Below are 13,968 nucleotides of genomic sequence, written 5' to 3' on the forward strand. Positions count from 1 at the left end.
GCAGGAAAAAAGTGCGTGTGTGTGTGTGTGTGTGTGTGTGTGTGTGTGTGTGTGTGTGTGTGTGTGTGTGTGTGTGTGTGTGTGTGTGTGTGTGTGTGTCTGTGTGTGTGTGTGAGTCTGCCTTTGTCAGTGAATGCGTGCATGAAAGCAGAAGAGACACTGTGTGTGTGTGTGTGTGTGTGTGTGTGTGTGTGTGTGTGTGTGTGTGTGTGTGTGTGTGTGTGTGTGTGTGTTTACATTGCTGTCTGCCTGTGTGAATGAATGCGTGCATGAAAGCAGAAGAGACTCTGTGTGTGTGTGTGTGTGTGTGTGTGTGTGTGTGTGTGTGTGTGTGTGTGTGTGTGTGTGTGTGTGAACAGTGAAAGCGATTGCACAATCCCTGGCAACAGCAGCATCACATAAGAGGTTTGTATACCACTCATACCTCTCAACCTCTCAGCACACGAAATCTGGACAGAACCACAAATAACGGGGGAAACAAAAGACCAACTATAAGGATGGAGTTTAAATATTGCTCATAAACTTAGAAAGTTGCTAGAATAACAAGAGTTTCCATTAGCATGTATTTTTTGAAGGATATGAAGTCTGAAACTCAAATGTCTGTCATTACTTAATGAATTCAATCCCCAGTGATTTCACAGAACACTACAAATTGTATGAGGACAGGCCAACCATATGAGCCAAATATCTTGACAGTTGAGAAATATGCTCTTGACTCTTAGCTCAAGATAACTGGATAAGCCTAAAATAAAGGGGGGGGGGGCAAAGGCTCAAAACAGGAACATACTTTACTTGAATATTGGGATTGTGTTAGCATGTATTTTCTGAAGCAGATGTGAGCCTGTGACAGAGTGAGTGAGTGAGTGAGTGAGTGAGTGAGTGAGTGAGTGAGCGAGCGAGCGAGCGAGTGAGTGAGTGAGCGAGTGAGTGAGTGAGCGAGCTGGACTACTTGGCAGCAGCAAAAGTAAAGAAGTTGTCATACCTCTGGACCTGCCAGCTGAAGAAATCTGGATAAAGTCTAACATGAAGGAGGAGCAAAGGTTCAAACATAGAAAGGGATTTTAATTATTGATCTTAATAAAATTACAAACTTGCTTAAATAAAGGATTTCTGTTAACATGAATTTTCTGAAGAAAATAAAAGTTTGAAACTCAAATGTATGTCATTATTTAGTAACTTCAATCTCCAATGACTGCCAACAAACCAAACATCTCAGGAGTAAGGGACCAAAAAACAAAGGAAATGCCTGGATATTTTTTAAAGTGTTATATTTTGGATGTAAAATGCTTCCTCCAGCCCCATTAGCATATATTACAGCAATTTTGAAACATTAGGTGAAGGAACTATTTTACACCAGAAATATATAAAATATATAGTAATAAAAAAGTAATAAGTAAAACACAAAATTTTACAGATATCCCATGTTCTAAGCTCAATAATGCCCTCCAGAGTGTGTGTTATTGTGGAAATAATGCCCTTCTAGGTGGTAGAGGCCATCCACCTGTGACATCAGGTCTAAGAACACCCCTGGGTGGGAGTTATTTCCTTAATAACACACACCCTTTTGAGCATTATTGCTTGCTTAACATATCTTTGGGTATGTGCAACTTTATTTTCTTTGAGCATTTTCCCCTGGGCCTCCAATGAAAAAATGGTAATCAGTACCCAGTTAGACATTCCTTGTAAACAAAAGCAAATAAATAAATAAATGAATGGTATAACGATTTTAAAAGTATCCCTGATATCATAGGTTCATAGGTTCATAGGTTCATACTAGGCTATCTGCCCTAGGGCATTTATAAGCCTAGCCAGAGTGTGTGTGGCTTTCACCACCCCTTAGGATGAGAATACTATACCCATTAGTTTGCTGTGCCTCTGTTCAGCAGTGATACAGAGATGATTCCCGGGGTAAACCTACGATCTCCCATCCACTCGTCAAGACTTCTCTTGAACAGAGTCAGTGAGGGGCTCTGCCTCACATGGACTGGGATTCTGTTCCATAGTGTAGGGAGTCTCTGGGTGATGAATCTGTCCCTCCAGCACATCCTATTTATATCCGTGTTGAGGTTTAAGTCTCTTGCTCTCATGGCTCTGGTGGATTTGGATTTTTGAGGTGGAGCATGTCCATTAATTCGGGTTGGACATGGCCTTGTATGTCAGGCACAGATCACCTCTGAGCAGACGGTATGCGACTGAATAGAGCTGGAGTTTCTTCAGTCGGGCATCGTATAACATATGTTTGAGCCCCTTTATCCTTTTGGTGAGGAACTTTTGGGGTCTTTCCAACTGCTGCAGGTGTTGGGTAAGGTACATTCTGAATGGGGCGTTGTACTCAATCATTGGTCTGATAAGTGAAGAGTACAGGGGTACAATGGCCTCTCCTGATCTGGATGTGAATCCCTTCATGATCAGGTGGGCAATGTCGAAGGTCTTCCTAACCACTTTGGCAATGTGAGTGTCAAAAGAGAGGTTACTGTCAACTTGGGTCCCCAGGTCCCTGATAACTTCTTCCGTGTTTAATGGATTACCACCTATGTGGTAATTAGGGGTTACCTTGTTTTTCCCAAAGAGTATGACTATACATTTTTTGGCATTTAGCTTAAGGCCATGGCTCTGGCACCAGTTATCCATTTCTATGAGACCTTTCTGGAGGATGTCTGTGTCTGATGGAGTGTCAGTTATGGTGCCCAGTTTGCAGTCATCTGCAAATTTTGTCAGCCACAATCCCCCTATGTTTGCCTGCACTTCAGAAAAATAAATGCCGAACAAGAGGGGGCCCAGGACTGAGCCCTGTGGGACACCGCTCGTGACCAGCTTAGAGTCTGACATGGCACCAGCAACTCTAACCCTGTGTGTTCTGTCCTTGAGCCAGTTTGCAACCCATCTTGTGACATATGGGTTTACATCTAAGCTGGTGAGCTTTTCTATGATGCCTGAGTGGGGTATTGTGTCGAACGCTTTTGCTAGGTCAAGATAGGCTGTGTGAACTGTATTACCCTCATCAATGGCCTTAGTGACTGTTTCGAAAAAGTCGACCAAGTTCAACAGGCAGGATCTGCCCTTGACAAAGCCAAATTGGGTAGGATCCAGTGTCTGTAGGTCCCCAATGTCTTTATTTATGAGTTCCATTATGATCCTCTCCATAGCTTTGCAGACAAGGCTCGTCAAGCTTATGGGGCGGTAATTTCCAGGGTCCGTAGAAGCACCGCCTTTGTGGAGTGGGACCACAGTTGCCGTACGCCATTCTTTGGGTACGTATCCTGTAGTAAGGCTAAGATTAAACAGCAGCCTTATGTGTGGGTTTAGTTCCTCATTGAGTTCATGTAGCACACAGCCGGGGACACTGTCGGTCCCATTGATGCTGTGTTTTTGCTTTAGAGAGAGCAGCTCTCACCTGGGCATCTGAGATGTTTGGGAGGCTAGACTCTGGTGGGATAGATATTTCTCCTTTTGGGGGGGGAGGGAGTATTTGCACTGAACCTGTCTGCCAGTATGTTGGCAATGTCTGTGGGTTCAGTGATTTTTTTATCATTTTGGACTAATTCTGAGCATATCTGGGAGTTTCCACCCAGGTTTCTAACATAGCTAAAGAAGGCTTTATGATTGTCTTTTGTGTCATTAGCGATTTTTCTCTCAAAGTTGGCCTTGGATGATTTTATGAGTGATCGTAGTTTTTTGCTAGTATTGATCAGAGATGCCTTCCCATTAAGGGATTTTGCTCTGTCATGTAGTAGCTTTCTCCTCTTGTTGTAGAGTTTGTTTATGGCTGGGGTCCACCAGACCGGGCCTGCCTTTGGTGGAAAGGGTCTTGATTTTATTAGGGATTGCTTGATCCATACATTCCTGGAGGTACTCGTAGAAGGCATTTGTAAGGGTTTCAGCAGCGTGGGTTGTGGTTTCCACTGGCTCGGAGGCCTTGAAGGATACCACTCCAGTCTTAAGAAGTGTGAAGTTTGCTTTTGAGAAGTTCTTCACTGTGGTCTTTTATGCTGGGGGTGGGGGCGGGATGTGGATCTCCAATGAGATTAATTTATGGTCTGATCTCACCAATGAGGGATATACTTCCAGTGTGGAGCATTTTGTCCCCATGTTTGTGATGATCAGGTCTAGTATATTTTCTCCTCTTGTGGGAATGGTGACTAGTTGTTCCATAGCATTTGAGTTTATGAACTCAAGGAACCTTTGGGCTAGGGTGTTGGGGCTTGAGTAATGTTCCCAGTCTATGTTTGGGTAGTTGAAGTCATCCAATATGATGGTGTTTGGAGAGACATTCATACTCTCCAGTGTCTTCAGGAAGGCTGTGTGGGTTTCCTGAGTTTGGTTTGAGAAGGTGGTCTGTAGCATGTTACAAACTGTAGGGCAGTTTTACCTATGGTTAATTGCACCTGGATGGTCTCCGATGCTTCGTGCATTGCCACTAACCTGGAGGTGTGGGTATCCTTTATGAATATGGATACTCCCCCTCCTTTTGTGGTTCGGTCCGGATTTTGGGGCTGGAACGCATGATATGAGGTATAACCTGATAGTGCTGGGGTGCTCTCAGGAGCCTTGAACCAGGTTTCAGTCACAACACAGACATCGATGTTCTCCATACTGAGGAGGGCTTTGAGGGTGTGCATCTTGAGGTTTAGACTTCTGGCATTGAGCAGTATTACCCTTAGTTTTTCTCCATTTTTGTTTTCTAGGGCGGTAGGTTTATCATTTGAGCCTTGCCTAAAAAAGGCACTATGGGGGTGGCAAGAGCCTTTGCCAATATCCGGAAGCCCAGGGGTGACAGGTGCAAGCCGTCCCTTGCGAAGCAGCATGGCTTGTCAAGCATGTCATCCCAGGCAGACAGACATTGGATCCCCTTAGAATGACACCAGTAATTAAGCCAATTATTAAAGCTGATCATTTTGTCTCTGTATTTTGGCATCATTCTTGGTGAGGGTAGGATACTGCTCAGGGTCAGGGTCATACCGGCCTGGGCTACATAATCTGAGAGCTCCTCTATGTCTCTTTTCATGTAGTCCAGGGAGGTGCGTCTCAGGTCGTTCACACCGGCATGGACAATGACTGAGTCATACTTGTACTTGCTGTGGAGTGACCTGAGTGCTTGTGTTATGTGGCGGATTCTAGCGCCTGACAGGCAGCTTACTGTGATCTTTTCCTTGTTCAGTCTGGTGAGTGGGACGTCAGTGTGTCTGACTATGGAGTCACCTATAACAAGTGTGTCTGGCATTGTGTTTGGCCTTAAGGGCTGTGACTGTTTAGCACACTGACTTTGAGAACTATGTGTTGCATGTCTTATGTCTTGAGGTGGCAGTTGCTTGGGTGTCTGCTTTGGAGGCCTCTGTAGTTTTGGTAGATTTTTGATCAGTGCCTCCGAGTATGTCTTTGTGTGTTTATGTGTTTGTTTTGCAGTTGTGATAGTTCTATGTGAAACTGGGTTTGTGGTGTGCGTGGTTTCCTTCTCCTCCTGTCTGGTCTTGCCAGTCCTGAGTTGAGAGAGCTCAGCCTCCAGTTTGGCAATATAGTTGCATCTCTCACATGTATTTGTGTTTTGTGGGAGAAGGAGTGGGTTGTCTGTGTACATGAGGCAATTGTAACATTGCCTCAAGATGCCCAGATTCACCAGCTGAACAGGAGAGGATGCTAGCAACTGACCCTTCGACATGCTAGAAAAAGTGAAAAAGTTTGCTGTGTAACTAAGTCAGAAGGGAGCTATAGGGAAATGGGTACTCAAGGGGATTCTAGGCTAATGTAGTACTTTGTTTAGTATACAAGTACTTTACCTATATAAAAATGCTTTAGGAGCAAGTGCTGAGCTTTACCTATATAAAAATGCTTTAGGAGCAAGTGCTGAGCTTTTGAGATAGAGAATAGACTGTTTAGATTGCAAGTTGAGAAGTTCTAAGGGAAAAATTGAAAAGCAGACTTCACGGAGCCAGAAATAGTTTAACCTTGTTTAACCGGCACTGCCCGATGGTGCTCTATGGGCAACTCAGCTAAATCACATAGCGCTAAAGCGGGCTTTATAGCAGGGGGTTGAAAAGAGCTAGGAATTGACCCAAAATGGCCAACAGACCACAAGTTTCTGGCTGGAACCACTGCTCTAGGGACAAATAGGCTGCTCAGTGCTCCCCACTCCCACTGGTGAACAAAGAAGCTTCCCTTTATCCAAATAAGGATATGGAATAGCACAGGAACCAAGCCAAAGCCCAGAGATCAGCAAACTCTGAAGACTGGACTATTCTAGTTCAGTAAGGCGGGAAAACAAGATTTTTTTTTTTCCTTGAACACGTTGAACTTCTTGTTGTAAAGGTTAGAAGCAACAGATACAAAATGTTCCCTATTTAATATTCACTGAAGGGTGGACTCATATACAGGATCCATGGTATCAGAGAGTGGACAACTGTCCTACACTATACAATTTGTCACTAGTTCATCTCCTGACTTATGAAGTCTATGAGCACTGTAAAATGTGTAAACACAGTATGTGATAGAGAGGTATGCTGTGTAGTTAGGAGCAGTCAGTTGTTTGGTCGCTCATTTTTATTTGCTGAATTTAATTGGGTTTGGCTGCAAAAACACAACACACAAAATTACGAAGAAAAGTCAGAGTTTAGGAATTAACACTGATGAGCAGGTAACAAAAGGAACAACATCATGTACAGACAAATGTACAAAAAAGATGCACTTAAATTACTCATAATAAGCCAGATACCTCAGTTACCTGCATTGTAACTGCATTCAACAAATGTTAAATAAATAAATAAAATATATATGCTACCCTGGAAGAGGACATGGGTAACAGTATTGCAGGTGTGAGGCCAGGGTGCTTCTGGCTGTCAGGAGTGACTCTGAGATGAATGAGAAGACATATGTTATAGTACATCCAAGAACAGTTCATCCATCAACAATGTGACTGTAACCTTTAGATGTAAATAAAACTTTTTTATGTACCAAAAATACACAATTTCTCACACAAAAGAAAAGTGATTTAAATGTCAGTTGTTAAAATTCACAATCTGCATGCACATTAGAAGTATTGGGTATTGCTAAGAAGTCTTATTAAAATGATTTTGTGATAGTCATTTGAAAATATTTCATTGCGTTGTAGTAGAGTGACCCAGTAAACAGTGTTATGTGATGAAAAGACCCACTGCCGAGACAAAAAAATATTTGAATCTCTTATGATGAAATGAGCAAAAGAGGAGTCAAAGAAGACAGCTGGAGTGGGAAGGTGAAGTTCTCTTGTGTTATACCCACTCCTCTTCTAAAGAGCACTCTCATCAGGAGGAGGAGCAAGCAACCCAAGGGGAGCATGGGGAAATCTTAAAGAGAGAGAGAGCAGACAGAGAGAGCAGACAGCATTCAGTGGTGCGAAACAGAAGTGGGAAAGCAGACTGCAAAGCTAAGTTAACGGCCTTCTGTAAAAAGTAAACCTGACATGTGCCAAAGCTACTTTGTCAGACTCTAAATGTATGTAAAGATATTGCTTTGTATGATGAATAGTTCTGAAATACAGTTGTATGAAAGTTTAATAATTCTATATCAGAATTACTAAAGAAAGCTTCTCCATTTAAAAGATATTTCTATTTACAAAATTAAGGGTATTGAGACTTGCTTGGTCATGTTACTGATAAAACTTAGTTAAGTGTTTTGAGAACTGATATATGCCTTTAAATTTTATGGTGAAAACATGGAGGAAGACGTTCTTTATACAGAATGCTTTCACTGTAAACAATATGCATGAGTCTAGCCAACTGAATTCGATTGTTCAGTCAGCAAGTTCTTCCTATTTGTTGCAGCTTGCTCCCTGGAGTTGTGCAAACCCTTCATTTTTGCTGGCCCATCTAATGCATACCTTTTGGGAAGGATTCTGGTAGCCTGTATCACACATTCTGGGAGTTCTTTCCACCTACCATCTGTGAATAACTACTTCCTCATGGCTAGATTACATTCTGACTCCTTAATTTGGCATTTTTTCTCTATCTTCCCTGTTCTGACTTCATTTCTGGCCTAGTCCCTCACGTTTCCTAGTGATTACATCTTAGGTGAAATGGCAGTGGAATTTTTAACCAGATTGTTTAATGAAATTTTGGAAAGTCAGAGGATGCCTGAGGAGTGAAGAAAAAGTGTTTTAGTACCTGTCTTTAAGAATAAGGGTGATGTGCAGAGCTGCTGTAACTATAGAGGGATTAAACTGATCAGTCACAGCATGAAGTTATGGGAAAGAGTAGTGAAAGCTAGGTTAAGAAGGGAGGTGATGATTAGTGATCAGCAGTATGGTTTCATGCCAGGAAAGAGCACTACAGATGCAATATTTGCTCTGAGAGTGTTGTTGGAGAAATACAGAGAAAGTCAGAAGGAGTTGCATTGTGTCTTTGTGGACTCGGAGAAAGCATATGACAGGGTGCCTAGAGAGGAGTTGTGGTATTGTATGAGGAAGTCAGGAGCGGCAGAGAAGTATGTAAGAGTGGTACAGGATATGTACGAGGGTAGTGTGACATTGGTGAGGACTGCGGAGGGAGTGACAGATATGTTTAAGGTGGAGGTGGGATTACATCAAGGATCAGCTCTGAGCCCTTTCTTATTTGCAGTGGTGATGGATAGGTTGACAGATGAGATCAGACAGGAGGCCCCGTGGACTATGATGTTTGCAGATGACATTGTGATATGTAGTGAGAGTAGGGATCAGGTTGAGGAGACCCTGGAGTGGTGGAAATATGCTTTAGAGAGGAGAGGAATGAAGGTCAGCAGGGCTAAAACAGAGTATATGTGTGTAAATGTGAGGGAGGGTAGAGGAATGGTGAGGATGCAGGGAGTAGAGTTGGTAAAGGTGGATGAGTTTAAGTACTTGGGATCAACAGTTCAGAGTAATGGTGAGTGTGGAAGAGAGGTGAAGAAGAGAGTACAGGCAGGGTAGAATGGGTGGAGAAGAGTGTCAGGAGTGATTTGTGACAGACAGGTACCAGTAAGAGTGAAAGGGAAGGTCTACAAGAAGGTAGTGAGACCATCTATGTTGTACGGGTTGGAGACGGTGGCATTGATGAAAAGGCAGGAGTCAGAGCTGGATATGGCAGAGTTAAAGATGTTAAGATTTGCACTGGGTGTGACCAGGATGGACAGGATTAGGAATCAGTATATTAGAGGGTCAGCTCAGGTTGGACAGTTTGGACTCAAAGCAAGAGAGGCGAGATTGAGTTGGTTTGGACATGTGCTGAGGAGGGATGCTGGGTATATTGGGAAAAGGATGCTAATGGACATGCTCCACCTCAAAAAATCCAAATCTACCAGATCCACTAGAGCAAGCGACTTAAACCTTAGCACGGATATAAATAGGACATGCTGGAGGGATAGATTTGTCACCCAGAGACTCCCTATGTTGTGGAATAAAATCCCGGTCCATGTGAGGCAGAGCACCTCGCTGGCTCTGTTCAAGAGAAATCTTGACCGGTGGATGGGAGATCATAGGTTTAGCCAATGAGGTTAAAACCACTTCACTAAACAGCTCAAACAAGCTTAAACAAGCCAATAATGGGAAAATTTAAATGTTCTGAACGCAATTTTATTATTTAGAAGCGTTTTCGCCATGCACACTGGCGTAGCTTCATCAGAGAAAAAACAATTAAAATGAGCTAAGTCAGACATTTATAGGATGACAAAAAGGAAATGATGTCATAACAGTTTTTTAAAAACACAGATTTCTTATGACAATCAAAATGTCATGCAATAATATTTAACACTAAAAACAATTTATATTTTTCTAACATTTATCATGTCTCATATATGTGTTAAGAATTGAGATACATATATACATTTTTTGTATATTATAACTATTTTAAAATGTTTTTTAAGAAATTACTGCTTGATTATTTTCATACCAAAAGACATGTGTTATAAATTGTTTTTAGTGTTAAATATTATTGCATGACATTTTGATTGTCATAAGAAATCGGTGTTTTTAAAAAACTGTTATGACATCATTTCCTTTTTGTCATCCTATAAATGTCTGACTTAGCTCATTTTAATTGTTTGTTCTCTGATGAAGCTACGCCAGTGTGCATGGCGAAAACGCTTCTAAATAATAAAATTGCGTTCAGAACATTTAAATTTTCCAATTATTGGCTTGTTTAAGCTTGTTTGAGCTGTTTAGTGAAGTGGTTTTAACCTCGTTGGCTGGAGCAAGGTGCCCGTGGTTTTTTCGTTTCACTTGGTTTCTTGGTTTTTTTGTTCGTTTTACTAGATCATAGGTTTACCCCGGGAATCATCTCTGTGTCACTGCTGGACAGAGGCACAACAAACTAATGGGCACAGTATTTTTTAACATAAGGGGTGGCGTAAGCCACAAAACTCTGGGCTAGGCTTATAAATGCCTTAGGGCAGATAGCCTAGTATAAACTTATGAACCTATGAACCTATAAGGATGGAGCTGCCAGGTAAGAGGAAAAGAGGAAGGCCTAAGATAAGGTTTATGGATGTGGTAAGAGAGGACATACAGGTTGTTGGTGAGAAAGAGCATGATGCGGAGGACAGGAAGAAATGGAAACAGATAATCCGCTGTGGCGACTCCTAATGGGAACAGTCGAAAGAAGATGATGACTCCTGTACCCATATCATATATCCTCTCCCCCTTTTTTCCAGGGAGTTATACTCCCAATCCTCCAAGTTATTCCTTCATGTAGAACCTCTTGTAGTTTCTGACCATCCTGGAAGCTTCTCTGTTTATCTTCACTATAACTGCTGCATCTTGCTTCCTGTGAAGCCTCTACAACCAGAAAAAAACAGATGGCAACTGAAGTCTCACAAAGGGCATATCAATTTATTTATTTTTATTAATTTTTCTTTTTAATTTCAATTTGTTGCTTGGGATAGAGCACTAATCCACAAGAATCTATTTCATGCTTAGCGCAGGTGTAGAAATGCAAGGCAGCCAAAGATTTGCAACATGTAGTAGCAATAAATACCCCCCACACACACAATTACTGTTTACTAGAAATTATACAAAGTGTAACATATCATCTTTCTAAGTTCAGATTAAATCACTGTTAATGAAGGAATGATACCGTACTTTCTTACCAGATGAAGTTTCAGTCTTTGTGAACTGTAGGAGATTGAGGTAATCTCTAATAGAAGGGGAGTATGGATTGCCAAAAACTGGGACCGTCGAAGAGACAAACTTTGGCTATTGCATAAAGAGCAGAAGCAGTTTAAGGATGAGAGCTGGACTTGTAAGTTCTGTCTCCTTTAATAAGTCTGTCAGCATGACTGGACAAGATGGTTTGGTTCATCAGCTTGAAAAGCAGCTAGTTGAGTAGTAGCTGGGCTCTCTGTTAGTGAAGGAGCCAGTGAACATTTATTTAGAACTGAGCATTTAGGAAGATGCATTGGTGCTCAGATATTGGTGCTAGAGAGATACATTGGTGCCCAGATGTACCTGCTGGGGGGATACATCGGTGCTCAGCTCTAGGTGCTAGGGTGATACAATGGTGTCCAGATGTAAGCTCTAGGGAGATACATTGATGCTCAGATCCAGGTGCTAGGGTGATACATTGATGTTGAAATCTAGGTGCTATGGAGCTACATTGGTGTTCAGATACAGGTGCTACAGAGTTACACGGGTGCTCAGATCTAGGTATTAGGGAGATAGATAGGTAGTCGGATCTAGGTGCTAGGAAAATATATTGTTGCCCAGATGTAGGTGCGAGGGAGATACATTGGTGCTCAGATCTTGGTACTCAGATGTAGGTGCTAAGGAGATAAATTGGTGTTCAGATCTAGGTGCTACGACAATACACTGTTGCTCAGATGTAGGTGCTCATGAGATACATTGGTGCTTAGATCTAGGTGTTAGGGAGATACATTGGTGCCCAGATGTAGGTGTTGGGGAGATACACTGGTGCTCAGATCTAGATGCTAGGGGGATATATTGGTGCTCAGCTCTTGGTGCTAAGGGACACATTGGTGTTCATGTCTAGGTGCTACTGTGATACATTTGAGCTCAGATATAGGTGCTAGGGGACACACTGGTGCTCAGACCTAGGTGGTAGGAGATATATTGGTGCTTAGATCTAAATACTAGGGAGATACTTTGGTGCTCATATCTAGGTGCTACAGCCATACATTGGTTCACAGCTCTAGGTGCTACAGCCATACATTGGTTCTCAGATGTAGGTGCTAGGGAGGTACAATTGTGCTCAGATGTAGTTCTGGGGAGATACATTATTGCTCAGATTTATGTGCTAGGGGGATACACTGGTGCTCAGATCTATGTGCTAAGGAGATACTTTGGTGTTCAGATCTAAATGATACTGTGATACATTGTTGCTCAGACATAGGTGCCAGGGAGACACACTTATGCTCAGATCTAGGTGCTACATAGAAACATTGGTGCTCAGATCTTGGAGCTAGGGAGATGCATTTATTTATTTATTTTAAATTTGTTGACCGGGCTAGTCTAACTGGATGGAACCTGGACACTTGCGCGAATTTAACTTTTACTGAAAGTCAAATTCATGCTCATACATACCTGAAATTACTGTTCATCGAAGCAGCATTTTGGGTATGTGTGAGTGGTGTGCCGGTTGCACTGCGGTGTGAGTAAGGGAATATTCCTTTACTCCAGGGTAGTGCAACCTTGGAGTGAGAATATTTAAGTAGAGGGGTGAGGGGGGTGCTGGGGGGGGGGGGGCAAAGCCCCCATGGAAGAACATTTAATTAGTGGTTTTGTTTTGTTTTTTTTTTCACAGTTTAACGGAAGCGCTTTTTCGATTAAAGCGTTAAACTGTGATTTGTATATATGGATTCGGATACTTGCTTTTTTGAGCAAGTGTCCTAGATCCAACTGGATATATGTTCATTTTCAGTAGAGACCCGGGGAGAAAAGCTCCAAGAACACAATTCTAATAAAATGTTGGTGCATTATATAATGTAACAAATAGCTCATTCAACAAGTACATCACTAATCTAACACACATACATTTAACAAACAATAATAGTGAAAACACTACAGACATTGGTATCATCTACAAGATAAAGTTCTCTTTGTTAACAAGGAAATTAGACAAAGTACAGAAAAGTAGTGAGAAGTACCAGCTAGTAATAGAGAGGGGCAGTTAATAAGGGTTAGTACAGGGGCATAACCAGTATGTTGTAAGGTATAGTGTACAGGGGAATAACCAGTGTGTTGTAAGGTAAAGTGTACAGGAGCATAATTAGTGTGTTGTAAGGTATAGTGTACATGGGTATAACCAGTGTGTTGTAAGGTATAGTGTACAGGGGCATAACCAGTGTGTTGTAAGGTATAGTGTACTGGGTTATAACCAGTGTGTTGTCAGGTATAGTGTACAGGAGCATAACCAGTGTGTTGTATGTATAGTGTACAGGTGTACAACCAGTGTGTTGTAAGGAATAGTGTACAGGGGATTAACAAGTGTGTTGTAAGGTAAAGTGTACTGGGTTATAACCAGTGGGTTGTCAGGTGTAGTGTACAGGGGTATAACCAGTGTGTTGTAAGGTATAGTGTACAGGGGCATAACCAGTGTGTTGTAAGGTATAGTGTACAGGGACATAACCAGTGTGTTCTAAGGTATAGTGTACAAGGGCATAACCAGTGTAGTGTAAGGTATAGTGTACAGGGACATAACCAGTGTGTTGTAAGGTATAATGTACAGGGGCATAACCAGTGTGTTGTAAGGTATAGTGTACATGGGTATAACCAGGGTGTTGTAAGGTATAGTGTACAGGGGCATAACAAGTGTGTTGTAAGGTATACTGTACAGTGGTATAACCAGTGTGTTGTCAGGTGTAGTGTACAGGGGTATAACCAGTGTGTTGTAAGGTATAGTGTACAGGGGCATAACCAGTGTGTTGTAAGGTATAGTGTACAGGAGCATAACCAGTGTGTTGTAAGGTATAGTGTACAGGGCACAACCAGTGTGTTGTCAGGTATAGTGTACAGGGGCATAACTAGTGTGCTGTAAG

This window comes from Protopterus annectens, chromosome 16.part0 (assembly GCF_019279795.1).
Source record: "Protopterus annectens isolate FY-2018-M chromosome 16.part0, PAN1.0, whole genome shotgun sequence".
Lineage (NCBI taxonomy): Eukaryota > Metazoa > Chordata > Ceratodontiformes > Protopteridae > Protopterus > Protopterus annectens.